General features: G+C 33.1%; 1 protein-coding gene across 1 annotated transcript in view; it reads left to right on the top strand.

Moving 5' to 3' along the window:
• The first annotated feature begins 848 nt into the window (after window positions 1-848).
• LOC132749031 (zinc finger CCCH domain-containing protein 10-like) overlaps window positions 849-26,414 on the top strand; it is a 219,062-nt gene continuing 193,496 nt past the window's right edge. The window contains exon 1 of the mRNA XM_060738713.1: window positions 849-967. The gene's annotated coding sequence lies outside the window, so the exon portion shown is untranslated. The remainder of the gene's footprint in view (window positions 968-26,414) is intronic.

A 26,414-nucleotide genomic window follows, 5' to 3' on the forward strand; every position in this document is an offset into this window, starting at 1 on the left:
TAAATACAGGAAGACCCAGGATACAGTCTCAAATATAATTCGAGACTTAAAATGACACTCTTTGCAATCAAGAAGGCGACAATGGAAACTTATTTTTTTCTATACGATAGTATATGAAAATGTTGATTTCAATATCAGTCACTACATGTATCTCACTTCATATAATAGACAAATTAGAATTCATCATCACATGGTATATCAGATACCTAGTAGTACCATGATTACCATAAATTTTCATTCTTTCCTTCAATGGAACACGCTGCCGTCGTATGTATAGTTAGCGCTGACACGATCTTAGGATTTTAATCAGCGCTGGCTGCATCGGTGTTCAAACCATAGATAATCACATCATAAACATGCAGATACTGCTTTTATCCTGACTAACATTCTTACATTCTGCACAACGCATTTCTCTGTATATATTTAAGTCTTAAAGGCATTATTTAGGTTTTAGGATTTTACACTTTTTTATAACTGTTGATAGGTTTTTAGCTTAGTGGGTTAACCTATCACGCTATTCTCTTTAAGCCCCATGCATGACCATAAGTCAAAACGTACATGTATCAATGTATAAAATGAACGTTGTCATTATTATAGAAGAAAAGGAAGACACACTTCATTTCATGTTGGTAACAATTAGTTTGTGGCGGCATGGCCGAGTGTTTGTGTCGGATTAGTAATCTAATGATCCCTGGCCACTGGGTGTAAACATTGTCAGGGGCATGTCGTTGTTTGCTTTTACTGGTTGGTTCGAACACAATCGAACTGAAATAAATTCTGTAAAAAAAATTAGTTCAGCATCTTTTCGCACATTTTTTCTTTAAAATCTTTTCGCTCATTTGGAATCGTTTGCTTCGTTTCAGAAATCACAACAGAAGAGAGAAGGCTATTCTAAAATATTTAAGTATTTTGATATTCGTTTTTGATTGATTGTCACTTTTTTCTGTTTATGGAAATACAAATTGAAGTAAGTCCTTTTCATTTTGGCGATTACGCCCTATTGTTTATGTCTTTCCATTGAGATTCATTTCAAGATGCAGTAGCTTCGGACAGAATTAATTCGGACAGTACCCAACTGTATAGATCTGATGTACATGTATGATAATGTATTGTATGCAATTTGATTTCTGATTTTAGATTGTTAGATATTTTGATTGCACAGTGCAAATAATTGAAGTTTTTTTGCACATTACTGAAGATATTCAATTGCTTGTTTTTTTTTTTAAAGAGAGCAGACGAAAAAACATGCCATCATTGGCATCAACTGTTTTAGCGTGTAACGCGTGTTTTTTTTCTCAAGTGCGTGCGTTTTGGATGTAAAGTGAAACGTTCACCCTACTCTATCTATTGCACTTCACTTTTTTACGCTTTGGCTGTTTTTGAACCCAGAGTCAGACACTAAGCGTGTAGCTCAAAGTCCAAAAAGATTTATAGTTCTTCCCGTGGGCAGCACGCAATACCCAAATATACCAAAATATACCCAAATATTGCCCAAATATACCCAAATATTGCCTAAATATACCCAAATATTGTCCAATTATACTAAAAATAGATGTTTTATACTAAAAAAGTGCTGTTTTAATCATGAATACAATATACACTTTTACCAAGATATAATCAAACATACCCAAATAATTAATATACATTTTCGTATCATTGTGTTTTGAACCAAAGTACAGTATATCTATCTATCTCTGGATACTGCCAACCCCTCTTACGAGTGTTAAAGGCAGGTTTTAGTGCATTTCGGATTGTTAGTAAAAGGTGAAAAGAAAAGCTAAAAAAGAAAAGTCCAAACATTGACATGCTTGGAAGGTGAGACTGAAAATGTATTCTAGTCATGGTTAAAATGTTAATAGTGAAACAAGATGATAAGAGATAAAATAGTTTAAAAACACTGGGAGTAAGACTAGTACTGCAAACCCACCACTGCCTGTTTGAACTGACTCAGGTTGGGCAGGGTGGCAATGTTACTAGGAAGTTTATTCCATAGTATAATGCTATGAGTATGAGGGAAGAAAGAGTACTTATGGTAGTCAGAGGATACCTGTATTTGGCGTAGGGATAAGGGATGCATATGTCTGGTTAATCTATGTGGGGTTTGAACATAAGTTGGGAGATTAATTCCAACTAGGTTATGGTATATCTTATGATATCTGGATCATCTCAACTTTGTCAATATTGGTTTTAGTGTAAGGAGACCAAATAGTTGAGGCATATTCAACCTGTGGGCGGACCAGGGACTTGTATGCTAGTTCTTTCACTTTCTCATTTTTAGTAATGACATTTCTTTTAATAAAGCCAAGGGATCTGTTTGCATTGGAAGTTATTCGAGATATATGTCATAATGTGTATTAAATTTAAGGTGAGCAGATAGATCTAGTCCGAGATATTTAGCATTTGTAACAGACTCTAGGACTTGGCCATGGAGCATATATTTGTGTTTAATTATGGTTTTATTTTTGGTGATATGGATGACTTGGCATTTTGAAGGGTTAAACTCCATGTCCCACTGCTTCTCCCACAGAACCATATTGTCTAGATCATGTTGGAGAGTTGGGGGGGTCTGAGGAGGAGTTGATGGTTAAGTATACAGCAGTGTCGTCTGCAAATAATCTGACTTGGGATTTAAGGACAGAAGATGGTAGCTTGTTGATATATAGAAGGAAACATTAAGGGGCCCTAGGACAGAGCCTTGGGGCACTCCAGAGGTAACTGGGACTTCAGATGAGCAGTCACTATCCACAACTACTGTCTGTCTACGGCCAATAAGGAATAATGTACTCCATTAAAGCTATATTTTTTTTAAATAACATGGACACTTGTATATGATATGAAATTTCTACAAAATTACACCTTAAAATGTAAGTGTAGACAACAAATATCATATCTTGATTTAAATTTGCAAGTACATTCATAAAGAACCTAAAGTCATACATGCCATAACGTCCCGGATGCCCGGGATTGTCCCGGAAATCGGATGTCTGTCCCGGAGATGTCCCGGGCATCGATTTGATCCCGGAAAAAAAAATCATGATATTTTGCAAAATTTTCATAAATTTTCTTAAATCAAATCTCGCACATTTCACCTCTAGAATCTGACCTGGTACACATAATACACAGGAACGTTGACACAAGTTTACAATATACAGCCCCCCAATTATCGACTGTCGATTCCCCTCGGCAATAGATTCTTCATGCATCGGCAATTCACATTCTCTGTTGAATTCGGCAGTGTTTAATGGTCGGGTTAATTAATTGTTTACGGCCCTTAACAATTATCGTTAATCCCCGATAATCATTAATTTTTAGATCGATCGCTAACTTGCCGAAAGTCTAATTATTACAAACATTGTAAATATATCTATCAAATAAAAAAATTAAAGGTGTCAAATAAATCACCTTGCTGTGTTTGTTTTTATGACGTGAAGAATTGCATTACGTGACATGTAGTAATTATCATGACTTTAAGATATAACGGGTGAACAACATGGCTGCGCCCATTCACCGGGTTTATAACTTACAACTTACTTGCTTTTAGGGAATAATAAATTAAATAAAGAAATACTTTTAAAATGATATATATGTCGACCTAAAAGACAACTTATAAAACTAGTAAGTTAACTGTTTATCATTAAAATTCTGGAGAAAGTCGTCCTTATTCAATAACGTTATACGATTGACACCCCCCCCCCCCCCCTTTTCCAGAACTGCCTACACATCCATTATTGCCGCGATGAAAAGTGTCCCGGAAAGCTGTCCAAAAATTATGGCATGTATGCTATAGTAGATAAGCAATTGTCACAACTTTATTTTCTTACAACATCTTATCTGCCCATTTCAACGGAATGAATGAAAGTTATAGCAGGTTAAGTCATATTTTTTATAAACATTTATCTATTTCTCATTATAATCTATATTTTATACAAACAAAAATAAATATTGCTCTATTTGGGTGTATTTGGGTATTTTGTGCCGCCGCTCCCCATGGGTACCACATCATTGCCCATTCCGGTGTAATCAGAAAATGTTGTTCTTTACACATTGAATGCCACCAAATACTGTTTTCCACCATTAAAATGAAAGTGGAAGTGCTGCTTTTTTAATTGGGATAGAAATTGTTGGAAATATTTTCATTTCAAGTAAATTTCTCTCAATAATAGGAAAATCCAAAGCTGCCCGCAAGTGTTGAAAACACTTTTTATTTTACTTCATATTTACCTGTTAAACTGATAACTTCATGTTCTGACAAATGAAGATCTTCTGCTGAAACTGTAGTGACGTCATATTCTATTGAAAAAATTTATACTGAAAAAAAGGGCCATCAATTAAAATACCACGGTATCATAGTGCTTTCTGTTTAAGCTCTCATTCAGAACATGGCTGACTGTCCATAGATATTTCTAATTTAAATCATTGAGTTATTTTATGTAGGACATGTGTATTTTAAAGTCAAGTTTCGGCAGTTAAACACAATTTAATAAAATAGTAAATACAAGTTCTTTTTATTTGTATAATTTGCTGGAAATAATAAGAACAATGGTACCATAGAGTTCAAAACCTGTTTACCACCTGAGGATTTTTCAGGTTCAGAATATCATATATGTATCATAGAAAATCTTAATGTAAGCTGTTTTAAAAAAAAATCATGTTTCAATGTTGTGATCATTTAAATATCTGGAATTTCTTGGACCATCATAAGTGAAAACAACAGACCAAAGGCAATTTAAATTTCATTTCCACTTTCTCAAACATGCCCCTTCTTTGGCCAATTTAGTTAATATATATTTTGACAGACATGAGGATTGAGCTTTTATAATATATTATTTCTAAATATATTCTAATTTTAAATCATGTACATTTAACAGACATTTAAACAGCGCTTGACCATTCTTTTGACATTGTTTGACCAGATACACATTTCTAATTGATTTAAAAATGTACGCAATATTTTTGAAATGTATTGGCACACCTGGAGTTTAATGTTGATGCATATTTCATAACTTTTAATGTGTAAATATTCTAATATGCATTCTATCTGGTACTCCAACAGTTAAATATTTGACAATAAGACAATATAATGATCAGTCATCAGATTGTGGCCTTTCCCCTTGAGTTTTACTGTAGCATCCATTACAACTTGCTCATGTGTACATGTAATTAAATTCCTTAGCAGGTCAAAGTTCAATGAAGATTGTGTTCAGCTAACCATCATAATAATCCATTTAGTAAATGAACCAATGAAGTCATCAATACATAATACATTTCATATTTCATTTTAATTCTTCTCCTTTGCAAAAATGCCATTTGATTTTGAATAGTTGTGTATATATAAATCTAATTCTTTTTCACACAATTCTATTCAAGGATTTCAGGAATACACAAGGGTATAGTGGGATACTATTAATTTCTTTCATGTAATAGGATGATATTTTTCTAATCACATTCATATCTTCTTTCCCTACCTTTGAAAAAAGCCCTGTATAGCAACTATGCCCAAGTGTCCACTTCAATTTCAAAATTGTCTCTTATTTCTATTTGACACTAGGGTTAGGGTTAGAACTATAGTGATTATTTTTCTTGAAGGGAGACAACTGAGTTTTCTTTTTTTATCAAAATAACCTTGCATAATTTCCCCTAGATATATGCAGGGGATATTTTATGTGCATTAAGAATTTCAGATTAATTCTAAAATGATTGAAGTTTAATACAGATGTATATTTAAACTAACAAAGTCAGCATCCTCTTTCATTTTTTTTCTATTATATATATATAATATAATCATTATTTTCATATTAAAGTGTTTAAAGCAATGTATCTGTTACAAAAATAACTGTCAAAAGTAACAACAGTTATTACTACAACTATTTAGTTTTAGTTTACAAGTTTTTTTTCGTGTGTGCAAGTGATGATACCTTATTATGTTGTGGAGTAATTTTATTATAAAATTTATATATCATAATTATGTACACCTCTTAAGTTTTACTAGAAATATAAGACATTTATTAATTAAAGTTAATTCTTGCAATAAGCATAGATAGATGAGACATGGTGTACAACCTAGCTGTGCAATGACTAAATAATTAAACATGCAATAGAAATCTAATTATAAATGACTGATGAGACAAATTAACCTAGGCATGTATGATAAAAAGGCTGCGCTGTTAAATATAGTGTCTATGTAGGGTATTATATTTACTTGAAGTGTCTTCTGATACTGTATTTAATTTGATTTCCTACCAAACTCCATTTGTTTTTGAAGAAAATGTTTGCAAATGTTTGGGTTTTAATAAAATCCCTAACTGTCTAATGTTTTAATTTCTTATTATTGGTAAAGATAGGGTTAGATACATTGTATTACTTATTTCATCAATAAAAACTAAATGAGCAAAATGTAAACATGAACTTATGTATAATCAAAGCCTAACAAATAAGAAATTTGCTGAAGACAGAAAAATCAATCTATCGCACTGCAGCAGCGAGTTATCTATTTATTTGTGATAAATAAATAAAGATTGAGAAATATTGCCTCCAAATCTTGTAACCTCTTTACTCTGTGATGATTAAATTGAGACTATTCCAGGATGAATCAATTTCATACGAAATCAAATTATAAACTAGCATCAGATTAGAAAACTTGATTGCTTGTATAACAAGAACATGTTCTTCATGATGTGTCATTTGATTTATGTTTTGGATGAAAGAGAAAAAAATCCAGTTCACTGGTTCGAGGATATATAAATTGAAATGTGTGTTTGTTGCAAATTTAAAATCATGCAAGAATTTATTGTAAAAGATGAAGTTTTTGTATGTTTTTATCTTAGTATCCTGTTAAACATGTCTATCCAGCTAGCTTACAGAGAGGTAGTGGTTCTACTCAAGTGCCTGTTTGTACCTGAAATAATACATAGAGGAGCACATGATGTCTTCCTCCACCAGTTGAGCTTGAAAATTGTCCAATGACATTTAATGTGTTTGAAACAGACTCAACAAAAAAAGTTATAGAGGTGATTGCTTTAAGAGAACAATATTGTACAGTATTGGCTATTCGTATCTACCCATTCATATTGTACCTGTAGAATTATCTTTGTAATGGAGTCTTCCACACACTTGAAAGTTGCCGGGAATTTTCTAGGAATACAGTGTTTATATATTTTCCTGTGTGAAGTAGCTGGGGATCAAATATACAGCCACTGTTCATACATATACATGTGTCACAGAAGTTTCTTCTCTAGGCTCTTTCTGTAGTGACAAGTTTTTGAATAATTTGTCAAGGTAGCTTTCAGTAGGCCAGTTGTTTTTTCTCTCTCCAATATATCCATACAGCATGATGCCAAAGGGTCGATATTATCCTTGCAAATGTGTCATTGTAATCATGACAAATTTACTAATTTGATTCAAATGAAAACATTTGAAATGGTTCACTCAGGGGAGAGTTAGAGGTGATAACATGACTGACTCTCGCTAGAAGTGCTTTACAAATTGAATATTATATTTGCATTGGTGAGTGTGTCACTTCTATTTTAAAAATAAAATAAAAATGGAATTGTCATGATCAAAATACTGCATAAGACCTATAAATATTTTATATTTTATACAGATAAAAACTTTGAAAATTTGAAAGGCTTTTTTAAAGTTAAAGTATTAAACAAGCAGTCAAGGGGGAACAGTTTTGTGTATGAATTATATATGACTTTTCAACAGTTTTATATATATTTAATTATCTGTAGAAAGCATAAGAATATGATCGGTATTTCAAATAGGACTGAAATTAGATTTTCTGTGTGTCATGTTTTAGTAGTCATGTTTTAGTATTATGGTAAATTTGAAAGACATACTCATAAATTGAACTGAATAATTTGCTTCATTTTAATATGCATGATAAAGTTTAATTGTCATCCTACAATTTTGACAGGAAATTTCTTGATGGAATATTAAAGGAGTCAGTGATTGTAACAGCTCTAAAGTTTAATGGTACAGCATATTTTATGTGGCTAATCATTGGCATCGAATCAGGGACATAATTATTGTTGCCACTTACTAAGACCAATAACTCTAGCATAGACATAACCATGCTTTTACCCCATTTGTGAGTTTTCAAAGTAATACCAGCACAGTTTTAATGTGTTTCTACCAAGAATTGTAAAATATATATCTGACAACAGTCTGTTGAAGATTAATTGTGATTTACTGAGATTATATGAGAATTCAGGTTTTTTTTAATCTACTTTTGAAGTATATTTGCTCTAACCTGGTTTTTTACATGATGATGCTTAATCACTTAAACCGAAAAGGAAATCCACTATGGTCTAAATGCCTAAAAAAATCAGCATGGGCACTTAAAACAGACAGATATGCAAAAGATAATAAAAATATACTCACAATTAAGAGCGAAATTGTATTTTGGTGCTATTGTTAGACTGATTCAATTGAAATACAATGCAACACTTTTCAGTTTTGGGTTTTTTGAGAATTAAAATAATTAGTATCGAAAATCAGAGTGAATTGAATTAAGAATTTCTTTAAACCAGGCGGTTAAGGATAACGTACAAAATTGCAAGCTTGATCGAGATACAAGAGAACCTAGCTCTAATTAAAAGACCTTTATTTCTTTTCTTCCCCGGTTACACTAATACATCAAGGATTACCGGGTTTCACCAGTCCTTTCTGGCAAGGGGAAAACTAAAGTGTCTTTAAAAAATTTTAGAGTTTTTAAAACCCAACAAACCGGGAACCCAGGGGGAATCAGGGGTTTAAAACCAACTGAAACTGGTTACTGTACTAATTTTGCACATAAACTAAATGGGCATAAATCTAAAAAAAAATTTATTTCAAGTCCGTCTTTTCAACCTTGGGGGGCCCCTTTAAAATTTTTAAATGTTAAATGGGGGGAGAAATTTTTGCAAGATCATAACTATTGCAATAGGTATTTAATAAAATCAGATCTTTGTCCAATTTGGTTTTTAATTTTAAGGGTTTTTACTAATTTTTGGTTTTTTTTTAGCCCCCCCCTGTCAAAAGTGACAGAGGAGTTTTTGTGATCGTTTTCGCCCCGCTCCGTCTGTCATCGTCATCCATAAACTTTTACTTAAATGACATCTCCTCATAAACCGCTGAGCCAATTTCATCCAAACTTCACATGAATGTTCCTTTGGTGGTCACCTTTAAAAATTGTTCAAAGAATTTAATTCCATGCAGAATCTGGTTGCCATGGCAACCAATAGAAAAAAACTTTAAAATATCTTCTTTTAAAAAACCCAAAGAAGTAGAGCTAAGAATTTGGCATGAAACATCTTCTAGTGAGTGTCTATCAAGTGTTGTTCAAATAAAAGCCCTGGGGTCAAAATTGGCCCCGCCCAGGGGGTCATTGATTTTCCCTATATGCATGTAGTAAAAACTTAAAATCTTCTTTAAAGAACCCAAAGAGCAAGAGCCAAGATATTTAGCATGAAACATCTTCTAATGGGTGTCTACCAATTTTGTTCAAATAAAAGCTCCTGGGGTCAAAATTGGCCCTGCCCCGGGGGTCATTGATTTTCCTTAATATGTGTAAATTAGCAAAAACTTTAGAAAAAATCTTCTTTGAAAAACCCAAATAGCTAGAGTTTAAGATACTAAGGCATGAAACATCTTCTGAAGTGAGTGTCTTCAAAGTTTGTTCAAAATAAAAGCCCTTGGGTCAAAATTGGCCCTGCCCTGGGGGTCATTGATTTTATATTATGTGTATAGCAAAAACTTAGAAAAATCTTCTTTTGAAAAAAACCAAATAGCTAGAGTTTAGATATTAAGCAAGAAACATCTTCTAGTGAGTGTCTTCAAAGTTGTTCAAATAAAAAGCCCTTGGGTCAAAAACTGTGGCCTCGCCCAGGGTGTCATTGCTTTTAACTGTGTGGGTATAGTTTTTAAAACTTAAAAAATCTTTTTTTTTAAACTCAACGAGCTAGACCTCAGATGTTTAGCATGAAACATCTTCTAATCGGTGTCTACCAAGTTTGTTCAAGTAAAAGCCCTGGGGTTTAAACTGCCCCGCTCTGGGGGCCTATATACAGATAGGGGCCCAATTTTAGGGGCCCTTATGGGCCCTTTATTTTTCTTTAAACCCGTAACAGCTAAATATCAACTGAATCTTTTTTTTTCTAACGTTTTAAAAAATTTAAAAGGAAAAATAAAAATTTTTTTCCCCTTCCCAAAAACCCTTTAAAAAAGGGTTGGGGGGTATTTTGGGGAAAATTTTTTATTTCAATAATTTCAAATTTAAAAAAAACTGCCCTAATGATAATTTTTTTTCTATTAAAATTAATTTTTTAATGCAATATAAAAAGTAAAATGCAATTTCCATTTTTCACCAAAATGACATTTTAAAAAATTTATTTAAATATTCTACGTTAAAATAAAGATTAAATTTTATCATTCAATACCTGAAAAAAAAAAACCCAAAAAAAAGTCATCCCCCAAAAACCCGAAAAAAAATTTTGGGTAGGGGCAAAATTTCGCTTTTAGCGTCAAGGGGGGGAAACAAAAATTTTAAAAGTTTTATTTAGGCAACAGTCAGTTAAATAATGAACAAGGGTTTACAGTTTTTTCTCAATAATTGCTTCAGGGAATGAGCACAAAACTTCATAAGGGGAATTATTAAAAATTTTAAGGTAAAAAAAAAAAAAACTGTTAAGATAAAATTGGATAATCCAGCCAACATTAATGACATAACTGTGTTAATAATTTTTTATAATCTGAGAAAAAGAAAAGAAGGGTAATTTTAGCTTGACTATTCAATCATATCGAAGTGACACTTTATTGGGCTTTGAAACTTTGCACACTTGTTCACCTTATAACCCCAAACCTGTAGACAGGAGAAGGTAACTGTATCAAGCATTTTGACAGAATTATGCCCCTTTTTCGGCTTCTTTTCGACTTAAAATTCATGTTAAAGTTTTTTTAATACCTCAAATATTTTCGAAGTCCATTGACATATGGCTTTGAAACTTTGCACACTTGTTCACCATTATAACCCCAACCTGTAGACAGGAGGCTTATAATTGTAACATTGATTTAAAGAAAAATTGTTATTAACTCAGAAAATGTTACATTGTCAAGGCTCTTTTACTATCAAGCACTAAGAATAGTCGAGCGTTGCTGTCCTACCATCAGCTCTTGTTTTCTTGTTTAAAAACTTTTAAAGAGCTAAAAAATTTCTTTGGTCAAATGGTGAAGGTCATGACTCACTTGCCTTATACTGATGTGGTTTAAGCCTCCACAAACCTTTTTAGATGAAAAGAAAGAGCTTTTGCTACAGTCATGTTGTTGATGATGGCCATTGCTGTCAAAAACATTAATGTTGGCCATAATTTTTAGCTCGACTTTTTTTTTTTTTTTTTTTTGTAAAGTAGAGGTATTGCTATAGCGCGGCGGCGTTGCCAGTTGCCCATCCGCAAACTTGTACCTGGATCATAACTTTTTATTCTCGTGTATTTCTTCATATCTTGGCCACAACAACCCCTTGGACAAGACCTTTCAGTAGGACCATCAACTAACCTTGACTTCATCCATAAATGACCTTGACCTTCAAGTTAAAAGTCCAAATTTTACTTGTTCATGCGGTTATTGCTGTAACTTTTGTATTTTGAATGGATAGTTCTTCAAACTTGAAAATAATAATCTTCAAGGATAACTCTTAAAAATAACCAGACAGCCTTGACCTTCACTCATTAATGACCTTGACTTGAAGTTCAAATTATGAAATTTTTCATTGTTTTGGCTGTGTAACTCAGGTTTACTTTGCTTATTGAAGGGATTTAATTTCATATTAATAACGAAACATACTTAAGGACAAGACCTTGTTGTTTATATTGACTTCACCACCTGATCGCCTCATGACACCACCACGTTGACTTCACCCACGTGACACCACCCATGTGACCACCACCATGTAAACCACATCTTCCCAACTCAATGTGGACTTCACCCATTGATCAACCAACGTGACACCACCCCCATGACCCTTCCACCACGTTGACACACACATTAAACTTTCACCCCACGTGTACCACAACCAACCCACTTCAACCCTGGAACTTCCCACAACCTCCTGCCTCCACCACAATGAAACCATCCACCATGGTGACACCATGTACACCACCAGGTGTTCCCACCAAGTGACTTTCCACCACGTGTATCTATTTACTTTATAAATTTTTTATTTTTATAGAATTTGGTGTGTTTTCATTATATTAGAATTTTCTATTATTTATAAGAATTGCAATGTTTTCCTAATTTATTTAATATATTATAAATAGTATATTTATATATACAAAATTATAGACAAAAACTAATGTTGACAAGACAGACCGATTAATTTTATAAAAGGGAAACGGTTAAATTTTTGGGTTCAAACATTTCTTTTTTGCTTTTTAGTAAAAAGTTGAGCTTTGCCCCCGCCCGGCGGTGGCTCTTGTTTAATTTAGCAATGGATTGACTTCATACTTGGACACAACAGCCCTTTGGATAAGACCTTCAAGTAGACTGCACCGAACTTGACCTTCACTCCAGATGACATTGTCCTTCAAGGTCAAATGTTCGAATTTTGCTTGAATTTTGTTTTAATTGGCTGTTACTTTGTTATTTATAAATGGATTAGTTAAGTTAAAACATATTTTATTTCAAACATTTTCATACAAATACATTTTACATACAATCATTAGTTACATGATATACAATGCTGAAAAAGGATCCAAAAGCATCAATACAAGCTATTATAAGATTCCCTTTTTCTTAACATAAAAAATTAAATTACTGTAAATTTGGCAGTAAATTTTATTTTTGAAAATTAAAATTTATGAAAAACAAAATGAATGGAAATTTTTTTCATGTTTAAAAAAATAATAAACCTTTGGGGAAGAACCCCTTTAAATTTACCGAAAAATTATGGGCCCTTTTCTTATCAATGGGCATTACCTTTAAAAAACAAATTAAATTAATTTTGCTTATTTTTCTATAGTGTTATACACCCCGTAGCTTTTTTTTAAAAAGGGGATGGATTTTTTATACTTAAGGGAAAAAAATTTTTAGGATTTTTGGGTTTTACCTCAAGGGGATTATCAAGAACCATCATGACCCTCTTGTTGTTTGTAACATTTGTATAATTATATATTCATTTACTTATTTATTACAAACATATTTATTATTTACAAGGTTATAGCTAACCTTACACATGAACATCCCAAAAGTAAAATTAAATTCTCATTAAATGTGAAGGTATTTTGAACAAGATGGGTAGATAATTCCAAATGGCTTATGTTAATTATTCTCAGTATATCTTAATGTAATTTAGAGGATTTTTTTCTCTCTATTAATAATACAATTTTACAACTGGTGAAACATATTTTTCTTTCGGGGAATATTACAATATAAAGGTACTAGTAGGCGTTATAGCAATTATTTGAGAAAAAGAGGATATTAATATATTTTTCATTTAGGGCTTGTTAATTGTTAATCTGTATATTAAAATTTAAGTACATAAAGTTGAGTGAGAAAAGGATCATTAATGTAGCCAGGTGAAACCATTATAAAGTATTAAAGTGATGACATATAGAAGAATTTGTTAACAGTTATTCAATTAGACTGGGTCTTTAACCCTTACCTTGCTGAATTAAGGTAATGGATTTGTTGTGGAGCTTTGAATTTTGAGCAGTCAGTTTTTCAATATAAAAATGAAAATTTAAGCTACCAACAGTATAGAGTCTGGTCATATATAATACTGGTGGCAAAAGCTTATTATTTTTGCTTCCAGCTGGCTAAAGAAAAAAAATTAAAACTGAGACTCTATTCTATTCTAAGACTCTGAGACTATTAAGAATATTTATATACCTGAAATGGGTGGGTCTTTAAGGAAACCTTAACTAATATTTCAAACTGGACCTGTAGAAAATATAAAATCTTTGATTCCAGGGTCATTGTAAATGAAAATGTTTGAAATCAGAGATTACTGTTATATGTATGCCTGTGATTGTCTGAATTTAATGAAATCCTAGAGATTTTTTTTTTATATGTCTTCTTGGTTTTTAATAAATATTTCAAAACTTAGATTGGGCCATTAAAGAAATATTGCAAACATTAGACACTGAAGCACATTTATTTGCAAGAATTTCTCTGGAATAAACATTTAAAGAAAATTGATATTTAAGTGAAATATTCCAAAGAGTGCAGAATTTCTCGATGAATAAATTGGTTCAAAAACCAGTCAAAATTTCTGACATTTCTCTTTGTTCAGCGGCTGATTTCACAATCTTAGATAAGTCATTAATCTCCGTTATCAGCTTCACTGTGGTTCTATACTTTATATGGAAAACTATTTTCACTTAAGTTAAAAAGAAACATGATTTGTTGTTGTTTTTTGTTCTTGATGGATGCCTTTGAATGAACAAAATGATTTGGTATAAGTTTCATAATGTCTTCATCATTTCTATATAGCATGTACAATGTATTTATATCAAGATTGATTAAGAAGAAATATATTTAAAGAAGTGTTTATTCTAGGATTTGAGAAAACAAGGTATTTTTTATCAAAAAGTGACAATTTATAACATTTGGTGATCTTTTTCCTTCCTTCTCTTTGTAAAATTTCCCCCCTGTCTTTGAAAAAATAGGGGGGAATTCTCAAAAATGTGAGCGAATCCCCCATCCACCCTTCCTAGAATAGACACTGTTTAAAGGGGAGATTAGTTTGGAAAAATAATTAGCACATAATCATTATTTAATACAATATTTGAAATACAATTAATGAAAATTGCTGTATTATGATATTATGGTGTTACAATAATGATGTAAATTGTATCATTGTTATTCGAAAACACAATGTTTACATCAAAGAGCTTATATATCATTTAAAAGATATAGGAGCTAATTAGATCTATAGTTGTTGGCAATATATTTCGAAGTCCAGTTAGATATTTACTAGCAAAAAATTGTTAAAGTGGAAAGAAAAATGATGAATGAGTTAATTGCAGATATTATTTGTAAATCTATTCCCTGAATCAAGGGTAAATTAGTTGTTCCACGGGGCATTTGAAAGTCTGTCAAACAAGGTCTGCTTATTTATATGACAGTCTAGTTTTAAAATTTTACAGGCATAAAGCCATGGGGCTATAGCGGGCTAGTGTTAAATTTGCAGACTGCATATAGTATATGGTTATTATTTTCTATAATCTATAGTGTCTGTCTGTGTGTTCCCATAAATGTAAATTCATCCACTCCAATATAGCTCCAGTGATTTATATTAGTATTACACAACAGACATTTATTGTCATAGTACATATCTTTTTTCACCATTTCTTACATTATTACATGGATACAATTATTTGAACAATATTTTGTCCCGCTAAAGTAATATCATATTGCTCATAAATAGCAAATGATGTGGTCTCTTGTATCGACTGCTTATCAACTTTTTTGATTATGACGATTTTTTACCATTGTTGTATTATATGCTACTAAAATTCTTTTTTTGTTTCACTAGCCATGTGGAAAATTTATATCTGTCACACACACTGGGTGAATCTGATTGGATGTCATTTTCTGTTAATTAAAGGGCAGTTTTCATTATTGTTTGTTGATTTAGTTGGATAACAAGTAAATTTATGACAGAAGAAATTTGACCAATATTTAGTTAGTGTCCACCGATCTGAGGAATTGTTTTCATTTTTATAAATTATCCAAGTTATTTGTTATGATGAAGATTCTTATAATAACAATAATTCTGTGCTGTAATGTATAAGATATTTGCGCTCATATGGTATTATAAGATAATGCTAAATCAAGAAAATGTTTTGCACTTTTTTTGTGACATAATAAACCTGTATATGTTATAATAGTTGAGAACAACTTTGCAAGTTCTAAATTCTTCTTGAAAATCATGTATGCTAGGGCTAATAGTGGATTTTGATTTAGTTATATTTTATTTTAGTTTTCGATATGAATTCTAGCAAATTAGTATTTGTTAGTATTCCTCAAGTTTATGGAGACATAGACCAGAAAGTCTTAGACATCTTATTTTAATGTTTTGGTATTCATTCACTCTAATGTTTTACTTATAATGGCAGTTTAAAAATTAGAGTGTTTATTTTTACATAATCTGTGAATTTAAAATAAAGGTTAACAAATTTTTGTATGTTCTATGGTTCATAATGAAAGAAGCTTTTGTTTGTTTGTTTGTTTGTTTCATTTTACGCCTTTTCCCAACAGTATTTCAGTAATATAGGCGGGTAGTTTCCTAACTATGTACATTTCCTAACCATCGTTCCTGGAGAGTAACACCAGTACTAGACTACCTTCCTCTGTGCTAAACACTCAAAGCATCTCCCGGGGATCGAACCCACGCCAGAGAGGTCACATAACTTGATTAGAATTTGGTACAAAGAATGACCCAAGACCTTGAATTATGATCATAATAATGAAGACTTTATTTAAAGAGGCAACACATTTAATAGACGTGCCTAGTCATCCTCTATAATTTTGTCTTTTGTCTTAACTTTTTAAGAAGTCAATTAAGTCAAAGGGCTTATAACTTGTTATTGTGGTTATTATATAATTATGTCTCTTGTGATCATATAAACATCACCTTATTGTAACTGATTGTACTTATTGTATCTCCTTCACGCATGGAGGGATTTTAATGAAATTTCGTAGAAATGTTCACCATTATGAGAAGCCATGTCACGCACATGAACTAGGTCTCTAGGTCAAAGGTCAAGGTCACACTTAGAGCTCATTGAAAAACGCTTGTCCGGAGCAAAACTTCCACATGCATAGAGGGATTTCAATATAACTTGGCACAAATGTTCACCATTGTGAGGCGGAGTGTCGCGCACAAAATTCAGGTCCCTGCAGCCAAGGTCAAGGTCACACATAGAGGTCAAAGTTTAGATAAAAATATGAAGATGTGTATAGGGACGATTTAATCATCATTTATTGAGGGATTGTAACACAAATGGTCATTATCATGACTACGGCTGTGACACATGTACTTTAGGTCAATATATGCAAGGTCAAGGGAAAAATCCAGATTTTGTCTGGAGCATATCTCCTACATGTATGGAAGAATTTTTATAATACTTTATGGAAATGTTCACCACCATGATATGTATTGCTCCATGCATGATCCAGGTCTCCAGGTCAAAGGTCAAGGTCACACTTAGAGCTCATTGAAAAAAGCTTGTCCGGAGCAAAACTTCTACATTCATAGGGGGATTTCAATATAACTTGGCACAAATGTTCACACCATTGTAAGGCTGAGTGTTTGCACGAAAAATTAGGATCCCTGCGACCAAAGTCAAGGTTACACATAGAGGTCAAAGTTCAGATAAAAATTTGAAGATGTGTATAGGGACCATTTAGTCATCATTTATTGATGGATTTGTAGCACAAATGGTAACTATCAGGACTAACAGGTGTGACACATTTAATTTAGGTTAATATTTGCAAAGGTCAAGGTCACTGGAGATGATTAAATATCCAGATGTTGTCCGGAGCATATTTTCTACATGCATGGAGGAATTTTAATGTTACTTTATAGAATTGTTCAACCACCATGAGACGTAGTGCCCCCTGCACAATGACCAAGTCTCTAGGTCAAAGGTGAAGGTCACAGTTAGAGCTCATCAGAAAAACGCTGTCTGGAGCAAAACTTCTACATGCATAGAGGGATTTCAATAAATAATTTGGCACAAATGTTCATCATTGTGAGGCTGAGTGCCGTGCATAAAATTCAGGTCCCTGCGACCAAGGTCAAGGTCACACATCCTGTGCATATCTTCCCTCCTGATTTGTTTTAAGGTTCATTTAACAACACAGTGCCAAGAATAAAAACTTGCTTGCTAGATAACACTTATCCACAATGCCGGGCCATCTCCATCTAAAGCTTTCGTAAACGGGCGTATTTTGTGACTATGGCACCCTTGTTTAAATTTTAGTATTTTTACCAAAGCTGAATTATGTTTGTTCGTAATAACTTTTTGGAGTGAATTAAAGCCCCTTTTATTAGAATTGAATCATAATTCAACAATTTGTTTTATTTTCTCTGAGATTTGAATTGTTTACATCATTTTATAATTTACAAACCCCATTGCTTGTTACTTTAATTATGTTACTAAAAATGTTGTACACTTTTTTACACATCTAAAACATTTTATACCAATCAAATTGCAGCATCTAATTGTATTATGTGGAATCTATGTAACACTTTCCTGATTTACAGAGTAAAATTTGTTTGTACAAGCTAGCATTCCATTAATTGAATGCACAACAATAAATAATATTACCGCAATAAGAGAAAATTGGCAGAATATTGTCTAAATGAATCTGTAATAATGTGAGGTATTAATTAAATTGATTAGCAATAAATAATAAAACATCCATGAATTGTGTGCTATAAATGTAAATTTAATCAAAATGTTATCTCATTTGGCCTGATTAAAAGAAATCAAGGTATGGAAAAATATTAGGAGATAATATAAGGATTTATTGCTGTACTCATTAATTTTCAAGCTGATTTACTGTTATCATAGTGATGCATTCTGAACATTTCTGATGTTTATGGGTTTATTTATACTTGCCGCAGGGATAAACCCATATTGGCAAGAGTATCTGGGGCCTTGCCGGTCCCTTAAAGTAAACCATAATTGGTGTCTTGTTATGCAATATTTCTTTGATGTAAAATCTCTTCTTTTGTTCCGAATATCTCTGGGGGGTTGACAACCAAGGCTGTGTTCTTGTAGAGCCACACCTTTTTTGGTATTAAGTCATGACACAGGTCATGAAGTCACCACTCCTTGTACATAATAGGAATTGACCTCCATGTGTTGTGTGTATGCTCTGTGACAAACATGCCTTTGGTGCTATGTGTATCTCCAGGACAAACATGCCTTTGGTGCTGTGTAGTATCTCAAGGACAAACATGCCTTTGGTGCTGTGTAGTATCTCCAGGACAAACATGCCTTTGGTGCTATGTGTATCTCCAGGACAAACATGCCTTTGGTGCTATGTGTATCTCCAGGACAAACATGCCTTTTGGTGCTATGTGTATCTCCAGGACAAACATGCCTTTGGTGCTGTGTACTATCTCCAGGACAAACATGCCTTTGGTGCTATGTGTATCTCCAGGACAAACATGCCTTTGGTGCTGTGTGTATCTCCAGAACAAACATGCCTTTGGTGCTGTGTGTATCTCCAGAACAAACATGCCTTTGGTGCTGTGTGTATCTCCAGAACAAACATGCCTTTGGTGCTGTGTAGTATCTCCAGGACAAACATGCCTTTGGTGCTGTGTGTATCTCCAGGACAAACATGCCTTTGGTGCTATGTGTAGTATCTCCAGGACAAACATCCCTTTGGTGCTGTGTAGTATCTCCAGGACAAACATGCCTTTGGTGCTGTGTGTATCTCAAGGACAAACATGCCTTTGGTGCTGTGTAGTATCTCCAGGACAAACATGCCTTTGGTGCTATGTGTATCTCAAGGACAAACATGCGTTTGGTGCTGTGTAGTATCTCAAGGACAAACATGCCTTTGGTGCTATGTGTATCTCAAGGACAAACATGCCTTTGGTGCTATGTGTATCTCCAGGACAAACATGCCTTTGGTGCTGTGTACTATCTCAAGGACAAACATGCCTTTGGTGCTATGTGTATATCTCCAGGACAAACATGCCTTTGGTGCTGTGTAGTATCTCCAGGACAAACATGCCTTTGGTGCTGTGTAGTATCTCAAGGACAAACATGCCTTTGGTGCTGTGTAGTATCTCCAGGACAAACATGCCTTTGGTGCTGTGTAGTATCTCCAGGACAAACATGCCTTTGGTGCTGTGTGTATCTCCAGGGGAGATATTTGAGAAACGAAAGTTAGTTATTGCTCTCGAGGGCTTAACTGGCTGAATTATCTTCTTTATTAAAAATTTACTCATCAGATTATTGACATATCCATAACTTTGAATAACTTGAAATATGTTGGAGTAAATTTTGGGGATGCATATTTGATCAATGTATGTATACAATTAACATAAGAAGATTCCCAAGGTTTTTGTAACATTATGACTTTATGCTCTGAAAATTTTTCTGTGAAATTTAAGTACATGTAGATACTAGTAGTCTAGTAATTGTTCTTCCTTTTGTTTAATTAACTGACAAATGTTATAGATATACTGTAAATTATGAGAAAAAATAGTTTTTAAGAAAAAAGTAGTCCCATAAAGGTAGTAATATCACAGCATACTGCTGACATAAGGCCTTTTAAAAAATCAGGGCACCATAAATCATTGTTTTAAAGCTCTGTACTAATTTCAAACAGTTGTGTTCCATATTGAGATATTTGCTTATATAAATGTCAATGGTATTGGTGACATACATATTGTATTGCATGCAATAGCCTTAATAATAAAGTTCACCGACATCTAAGTCTAAATTTTATCTATCACACCATGATATGTTGTAATTATGTAATATCTTTTCTAGCAATACAAGAGCTGCCATAACTGTAAAACAATATCATGTATCTTTGACTTTTCTCATTTTCATTTATCGGTATAGAGCATGGCAATCTGTACAGTTAATAGTGTAGTCTCACATGGCTTTATACGTAATTTTTGTTTTCTTATTCCTGAATCTTTGAATGGAGTGTTTGGAAGTCAGCTTTATGGATTGTTTCAAATTAAAAGTTTTGCAAATTCATTTTAAAAGTTCAGCTGGTAAAGGGTATAAAATAACTTGATATCAGGTCAGCACTTGAAGATAAAGAGAATTCAAAAGAAGCTCAGTAGATTACCATCATTTCGTGGTGGGTGAAATTTCACACATGTATCATTATTATCCCCCGCCGAAAAATTTCGGCGGAGGATATAGAAATAGTCTCCGTCCTTCCGACCTTCCGTCCGTCCTTCCGTCCGTCCGGCCGTGTTCGTCCGACATTTTTGTCCGGAGCATATCTCTTAAAGTATTTCAGTTATCAACTTGAAACTTCATAGGTGGATAGACCTCATTGAGGAGGAGTGCAGTGCACAAGAATGATAACTCTACCTTGCATGATTTTTGAGTTATTGCCCTTTGTTATTTTTCAAAATTGATTTTTTGTCCAGAGCATAACTCCAAAAGCCTATGAGATATTAACATGAAACTTCATAGGTGCATAGATCTCACTCAGGAGGTGTGCAGTGCACAAGAATGATAACTCTACCTTTCATAATTTTTGAGTTATTGCCCTTTGTTATTTTTCATACCTAATTTTTCACCTGAGTGGAGCATAACTCAAAAAGTGTTTGAGATATCAACATGAAATGTCATAGGTGGATAGATCTTATTGAGGAGGAATGTTGTGCGCAAGAATGATAACTCTTCCCTATACAATTTTTGAGTTATTGCCCTTTGTTTTTTTTTCATGCTATTTTGTCCAGAGCTTATCTGAAAAAGTATTTGAGGTATCAACTTGAAACTTCAAAGGTGGATGGATCTCATTGAGGAGGAGTGCAGTGCTTAAGAATTATAACTCTACCCTGCATATTTTTGAGTTATTGCCCTTTGTTATTTTTCAAAATTAATTTTTGTCCAGAGCATAACTCAAAAAGCCTTTGAGATATCAAAATGAAACTTCATAGGTGCATAGATCTCACTCAGGAGGTGTGCACTGCACAAGAATGATAACTCTACCTTTTATAATTGTTGTGTTATTGCCCTTTGTTCTTTTTCATACTTAATTTTTCAATTCAATTTTTTTCTCAAAAAGTATTTGAGGTATCAACTTGAAACTTCATAGGTGGATAGATTTTACTGAGGAGGGATGCAGCACACAAGAATGATAACCTACCCTGCATTATTTTTCAGTTATTGCCCTTTGTTATTTTCAGCCATCAGTATTCACATAGGTTTCAAATCTGTAATCACTATAGCCATCAGTTTTCATTACCAAAAGACCTCTTAAAATGGAATTATTCCGCTCTACTACATACACATTCTTCCAATGAGCAAACATATTCGGCAGGGGGATGGCCATGTTGACATGGCTCTTGTTTAATATGGTCACAAATGTAGGTCTTTGTTATCTCATTAACATTTCTTTTGAATGAATTACACCAATTTTGTGTGTGTTAGAAGACTAAGCACTTCATAGAAAAGCACTTACTCCTTTTGATATCAACTGCATGGAAATTTACTGAAAGTTTTAGATCAGAGAAACAAACTTTAGAATATTTTGTGCCTCTACTTTAGGGGGGGGGGTGGGCATTTAGATTTACCCTTGTCCGTTCCTCCATCCATCCTTCAGATACAATGTACGTCAGTCCATTCTCTTTTGTGTCGCACGTAACTCAAAAAGTATTTGACCCAGAGTCACGCAACTTTACAGAAATGTTGATCAGCATGTGTAGTTGTGCACCTGGGTATTTTCGTCTGCATTTATTTAGTTTTTTAGAGTTATTGTTCTTGACTTAGTAAAAATTTGCAATGTTCAACTTTTGTCGCATGTAACTCAAAAAGGATTTGAGATAGAGTCATGAAACCTTACGGGAATGTTGCTCAGCAAATGTAGTTGTGCACCTTGGGTTTCGCTTGTGGATTTATCCATTATTTGTAGAGTTATTGCCCTTTACTTACAGTAGTACATTGTATATAATTGCAATTTTCAACTTGTTCATGCATAGCTCAAAAAGTATTTGACTTGTAGGCCTGAAAGTTTACAAAAATGTTGGTCAGCATGTGTACTTATACTTGCTTGTGGATTTATTCAGTATTTGTAAAGTTCTTGCCCTTAACTTAAGTAAAAGATTTTTAGTTTTCAACTTGTGGCACATGTTGTCCAAAAAATATTTGACCTAGAGTCATAAGATTGACAGAACAGTGGCGTGTGGGGGCACCCGTGTCCTATGGACACATTTCTAGTTGAAATTTCATTAAAGCATGCAAGCCATGGTAAGTGTCCTTTTATTCATTGGTTTGACTGTATTTGATATTAAGAATTCACCATTTAATAAGATATTGGTCACATGATTATTATTCCTATGTATTACCATATAGCCAGCATTATTTGTATAGATTTAATCATAGTGCAATAGAGACTGTATGGAGTATTGTACTTCTCCACTATCTGGAACCTGGCATTACAATATCTGCACTGAATTATCTACTAAAAGGTACCTATTTGCAGGCATTTTAAGTGTTCTGAGCAAGTATAGAAGGTAGTATTTTAAGTATTACCAAGTACAATGTTAATCAATAGTTATGATAAATGTATAAAAGGATGAATATTTGGATTAAAAGCATGAATAAATCACATTCAGCCCCTCTTGAGTATAACAAATCTTATACTTTACTTAAAAAAAGACGTCGGAGGAAGGTAGTCTTCTCAGGAAACTACCTGCCTATATGACTGAAATACTGTTGGGAAAAGGCGTAAAATGAAACAAACAAACAAATAAAAAAGACATTCCTAAAAAAATATTCCTGGAGTTCTTCATGCACATATATGTTAAGGCTAAATAACTTCTAGAAGAATTCATTATCTACCAAAAATGGGAGATAACTCTCATGAGCATCTGTGACCCAGAGTGGAATAGGATTTGATGAAGCACCAGCTCTTCTGTAGTGGAATTATACTCTTCGTGGGACATCATATAACAGGGGTCACTCATCCTAAAAATGTGGAAAATACACTTTAATTCTAGATGACAATTAGTAGCTTGACTAGGACTTCATTACAAAGAAGTATATATTGTAAGTCAAGTGCCATTGTCCAATCTATAGAGGAAGAATAATAAAATGTATTTGTTTTTGGGGCATAATGTGCCTTTTAAGAGCCTGAACTATACTTATGAAACAATTTGAAAAAAACAACAAATTATTTATAAGAAAGAGGAGAAAGGATATTACATTGAGTTGTTAAAACATTTGAAGAGAATTATGTCCACACTGTTTTTTGTTTAGTTCATTGACTTATGACACTGTTGTGTTAATTAAACCCTTGACTTATTGATTTGAAAACTATTGAGATATTGTTCTGTGATAAATATTTTATTTTAATGTATTGAACAAATGATGAAATGAGGTTGAAATATAAACAGAGATCAAAAGCATTTTTATTATTATTATATTGATTTTAATTCATCAGGTATTTCTATATTTTTATATATAGCTTTTATAGTGTCTATTGCGTCACAGTTGTCACCAGTGTACTAGAACCAGGTCAACATTCATGTTCATTCATTCTAACAACACTATAATATTTTATAAAGTTACAAGAGTACCCTATCTAATTAAAATCAGCTTCTAATTAACCTTAAGGGTTTAAGGCAATAAATAAGTTAAGTAGATCTGAACTTTATTCAGATTGAAGTGTACCCTTATCTCCATCACTTTTATGATACAGTCTCTATAACAACAACATCAAGAAATTGGTTCTTAAGCTAAGTCCTCGTAAACCCTAAATCTTTTATAAAGTTTAAAGCTAGCAGATTTTTACTTTTCTTAATATGCAGTATTAACTTGCATGTGTGTAATTGTTTTGAATTTATTAATTATACTAGTAGATTGTAACCATCACAGTTTACATTAGAATTGTTAATTGATTGGTTGTTGATATCTTATACAATAAAGCTTACCACAGACATGTTTAATGATAACCCATAAATGTGAATTTTTTATCAGACATAGTATTTGTCATTTGAAGAAAAGAGTTTTGAATTTCATTTTATTGAAAGTGAAGAAAAGCAATCAAAATTTTCTTATCTGTAGTATAAGTTTTAATTTGATTTCATGGTAAATTGATTTATCCTGGAATGATCTCACTTTAATCATCTGGGAGTTTATAGGTTACAAGATTGGAAGCAATATTTCCACAATCTTTATTTATCTATCAGACATAAACAGATAACTAGAGAGATTGTTTTTCATGTCATCAACCTCTTATACTTTTATAGGACTGGGACTTGTCTACCAGGAAATGTCTACATTAATGTAGAAAGTAAGCTTGATCCTTGCCTATAAGACATGCTGAAAGTAAAGATGTTTTAAGGCTTTTCATGAAGTTTTTTCAGGAAGTTGAGTTTTGTGTTTCCTCATCAAATCTTTAGTGCAGGATATAGGGCCTAATTGGATTGAACATGTATGTTCAGCATGTATATACCCTCCTCCCTTTGCTGATAATATTCTTGGCTATCAGTATGATGCTTTTTTATTGTACATTTTTCTCTTTCTTATGTTGAGATTTGGTGAGTAAATCAACCAAAAACTTTCTGAGAGTATCTGCACAGATATGTGCTCAGTGGTGTTTAATTTATGTTGAAATGCCACATACATGATGGTGTCTAAATTCTATTGATATGCCATTGCACAGGTATGTGCTGGATGGTGTTTAAAGTTGATGATGCCAAATTCATAGGTATTTGCTCCATGATGTTTAAATTCTGTTGAAATGCCATTACACACTATAAAAGCATTAGGAAAAATGAAGTATATACATGTGAGGATATATGCTTAATGAAAATAATGCTTTAGTGTAACAAACACTTTGAAGAGTAACATGGCAGTGGAGTTCATCCTAATCTGGCTCCCCAACACCCCCCACCACCAAACCCATTCAGTGGGATTTCTTAATTTGTTATTCATCACATGTTTGTACACTGGTATGATACTGGTACCTTTATTTGATTTTATCTCGGATAGTTTTAAATGAAAAAGTATCTTCCATGGACCTTTACTTTGCTTGGATCAAGGCTGTAAGGTCACTCGGATGCTTAAATCATTGAAATGTCAGTTGATTTTAGGTTTGTCAGGAGAATTCATTTATACCAATATTTCTGCTGCATAAATATTCAAATTTTTATAGATTTTATTTGTGGCCAGGTTGCACTGGTGCAAACCTCGGTAATAGTATGGTGAATGTTGGGTGGCGGGCAGGCAGGCGGGCTCATCCACTTCCTGTTTACCTACTTAGTTAAATTTTAGATATTAATGGTCAATGGTAGGAAATTTTCATAACAATTTTCTCAGCAGCTGCTTATCACAGCCTCTTGATATTTGGCATACAGCATTGACACATGGTCCTATACGGTGGGATTCGATTTCAGATCTGTCGCTCATCCACTTCCTGTTTACCTACTTAGTTAAATTTTCAATATTAATGGTCAAATGGTAGGAAATTTTCGTATCAGTTTTCTCAGCAACTACTTATCACAGCCTCTTGATATTTGGCATACAGCATTGTCACGTGGTCCCATATCGTGAGATCCGATTTCAGGTCTGTCGCTCATCCACTTCCTGTTTACCTACTTAGTTAAATTTTCAACATTAATGGTCAGTGGTTAATTTTTTTCTTAACATCACAGCCTCATGATATTTGGTGTACAAATGCAACCCGGCCTTTTCTGTCTTTGACCCATTTTCTTT

Source organism: Ruditapes philippinarum, unplaced genomic scaffold (genome assembly GCF_026571515.1).
Source record: "Ruditapes philippinarum isolate M1 unplaced genomic scaffold, ASM2657151v2 ctg1384_1_1_1_1, whole genome shotgun sequence".
Classification (NCBI taxonomy): domain Eukaryota; kingdom Metazoa; phylum Mollusca; class Bivalvia; order Venerida; family Veneridae; genus Ruditapes; species Ruditapes philippinarum.